Source organism: Cucumis melo, chromosome 12, assembly GCF_025177605.1.
Source record: "Cucumis melo cultivar AY chromosome 12, USDA_Cmelo_AY_1.0, whole genome shotgun sequence".
Lineage (NCBI taxonomy): Eukaryota > Viridiplantae > Streptophyta > Magnoliopsida > Cucurbitales > Cucurbitaceae > Cucumis > Cucumis melo.
The window spans coordinates 13,458,995-13,462,464 of NC_066868.1; positions in this window are offsets into that span (position 1 = coordinate 13,458,995).

Genomic DNA, 3,470 nt, shown 5'->3' on the forward strand with positions numbered 1-3,470 from the left:
TCAGAAAAAAGCAGCGAAAGAAGCACAAGGTAAATATGATTTACTTATTTTTGAAACATGTTTAGTGGAAAACGAAAATTCTATCTGGATATTAGATTCAGGAGCCACTAATTATATTTGTTTCTCATTTTAGGAAAATAGTTCTTGGAAAAAGCTTTCTAAGCGCGAGATCACTCTCAAAGTTGGAACTGGAGAAATAGTCTCAACTAAAGCAGTAGGAGACTTGAAGTTGTTTTTTAATGATAGATATATCATACTCAAGAATGTCTTGTATGCACTTCAGATGAAGAGAAATTTAAGATCTATCTCTTGTATGTTAGAACATATGTACATAATATCTTTTGAAATTAATGAAGCGTTCATCTTTCAAAAAGGTATTCGTGTTTGTTCTTCTATACTTGAAAAAAACTTATATAAGTTAAGACCAACACGAGCAAATTTTGTCTTAAATACTGAAATATTTAGAATAGCTGAAACTCAGAATAAAAGACAAAAAGTTTCTTCCAATGCCTTCTTATGGCACTTAAGACTTGGACACATAAATCTCAATAGGATTGGGAGATTGGTTAAGAGTAGACTTCTAAGTCAGTTAGAAGATAACTCTTTACCTCCATGTGATTCCTGTCTTAGAGGAAAAATGACCAAAAGATCTTTTACTAAAAAAGGTCTTAGAGCCAAAACACCTTTAGAGCTCGTACATTTGGACCTTTGTGGATCAATGAATGTCAAAGCTCGGGGAGGATATGAATATTTCATTAGTTTTATTGATGATTATTCAAGGTATGGTCATGTTTACCTAATTCAGAACAAGTTCGATTCTTTTGAAAAGTTCAAAGAATATAAGGCTGAAGTTGAAAATGAATCAGGTAAAACAATAAAGACACTTCGATTAGATCGAGGTGGAGAGTATATGGACTTGTAATTCTAAGACTATTTGATAGAACATGGAATCCAATCACAACTCTCTGCACCTAGTACGCATCAGCAGAAAGGTGTATCAGATAGAAGAAACCAAACTTTGTTAGACATGGTTCATTCTATGATGAGTTTTGCTCAGTTGCCAGATTCTTTTTGGGGATACGCTTTAGAAACAACTATCTATATTTTAAACAACATTCACTCTAAAAGTGTTTTTTAAACACCTTATGAGATATGGAAAGGGCGTAAAGGTAGTTTACGTCACTTTAGGATTTGGGGACGTCCAGCACACGTGTTGGTGCAAAATCCTAAAAAGTTGGAACAACGTTCAAAATTATGTCTATTTGTAGGTTATCCAAAAGAATCAAGAGGTGGTTTGTTTTATGACCCTCAAGAAAATAAAGTATTTGTATCGACAAATGCTACATTCTTAAAGAAAGACCATATAAGAAATCATCAAACTCGCAGTAAACTAGTATTAGAAGAAATTTCCAGAAATACTACAGATAGACCTAGTTCATCCACTAAAGTAGTTGATAAAACTAGGAATACTGGTCAAACACATCTTTCTCAAGAGTTGGGAGAACCTCGACGTAGTGGGAGGGTTGTGTGATAGTTTGATCGTTATTTGGGTTTAAGTGAAGCTCAAATCGTCATACCTGATAATGGTATAGAGGATCCATTGACTTATAAACAGGCAATGAATGATGTGGACTGTGACCAATGGGTCAAAGCCATGGACCTCGAAATGGAATCTATGTATTCCAATTCTGTCTGGCTCTAGTAGATAAACCAAATGATGTAAAACCTATTGGTTGTAAATGGATCTACAAGAGAAAACGAGATCAAGCTGGTAAAGTATAGACTTTCAAAGCTCGACTGGTGGCAAAAGGTTATACACAAAAGGAGGGAGTGGATTATGAAGAAACTTTCTCTCTTGTTGCCATGCTAAAGTCGATTAGAATACTCTTATCCATCGCCACTTTTTTTTACTATGAAATTTGGCAGATGGATGTCAAGGTAGTCTTTTTGAACGAAAATCTTGAGGAGAGTATCTATATGGTCCAACCAAAGGGATTCATACAAAAGGGTCAAGGACAAAAAGTTTGTAAGCTTCAAAAATCTAGGTAGTCAGTACTTCCAATTTATACCCGAGAAGAAATTGTTTCAGACCTATCGTTCACCATCTAAATGATCGCGTATGGTACGCGTATCGTTTGCATGAGAATTGATCGTTTACCCGCTAAGTGATTGCGTATGGTACGCACTTGACAGATTACGGAACACCTCCTACCTGGAGATCATAATCAATTCTTGAGCTAGTTACAATTTTATGTGCATGCGTGAGAGATGTAAGGTAATAAAATTGATTTATAACCTAGACATCGTAGGTTAAATCCAGTATAAAAGTTATGCTCAGATGTTTTACCTAGATTTAGGATTTGTTTAAGTTAGCCTAAATTAAATCCTGAATAATTTACCCAAATTTTTTTTAGAACACTTCAGCTAGAGAAAAGTATTGTACTTTAAGCTCTAGCGTCCCCAAGAGTTCACACCGTGTGGTTCATGCAGGGCTTTGGGCCGTGCATAGGAGCGAACTCCCTTTGGAGAGTGTTTGCATGAGCGATGAACAAGGTGAATGGGGGAACTAATTCATAGTAAGTGGGTGAGGGATATATGACAATACATCCCACGGTCTCTTCCATTAGGTCGCACCGTGAGATTCTTATAATGCGTCTGTAACGACCCAACTTTTCCGGACTAAGCTGAGGTCACTACTAAATACCAAAACTCGACAATTCAACATAAAATTTAAAACGGACCAGATACGATTCATTAAAACAGTATAAACCTTACAAAAGACAGTTTCGGGCCCTATTTTAAATAATTCAAAAAGTCACAAAATAAAATGTCAAGTCACCAGTCCAAAAATCACAATCAAAATATTCTGACAAAATACATAGCGGAAGCGAAAGAAAAACAGACGCGTCCATATGGCCTTCACGCATCCTTCCTGCCTCTCGTCGGTCTGCCCCTCGCTGTACCCCTACCTGAAAAGTTAAAGAAGAGAAAGGGTGAGTATAAACATACCCAGTAAGGGACCCACTACTGGGCCCGTTAGGGAACAACAGTTAACTTCCTATTCGGGGGTACCCTACATAACAGTCCAGTGGTTCCGTAGAACGCACATATCAGTCTAGTGCTCCCGAAGGATGCACATATCAGTCTAGTGCTCCCGAAGGATGCACATATCAGTCTAGTGCTCCCGAAGGATGCACATATCAGTCTAGTGCTCCCGAAGGATGCACATATCAGTCTAGTGCTCCCGAAGGATGCACATATCAGTCTAGTGCTCCCGAAGGATGCACATATCAGTCTAGTACTCCCGAAGGATGTACATATCAGTCTAGTGCTCCCGAAGGATACACATATCAGTAAGGCACACTACCCCATAGATGAAGCTAACCGTTACCCCTCAGCCCTTACTAAACTGTCTACATCAGTCACATCTCAACGGCATTCATATTACAGTCCCACCATAGGCTTTGTCA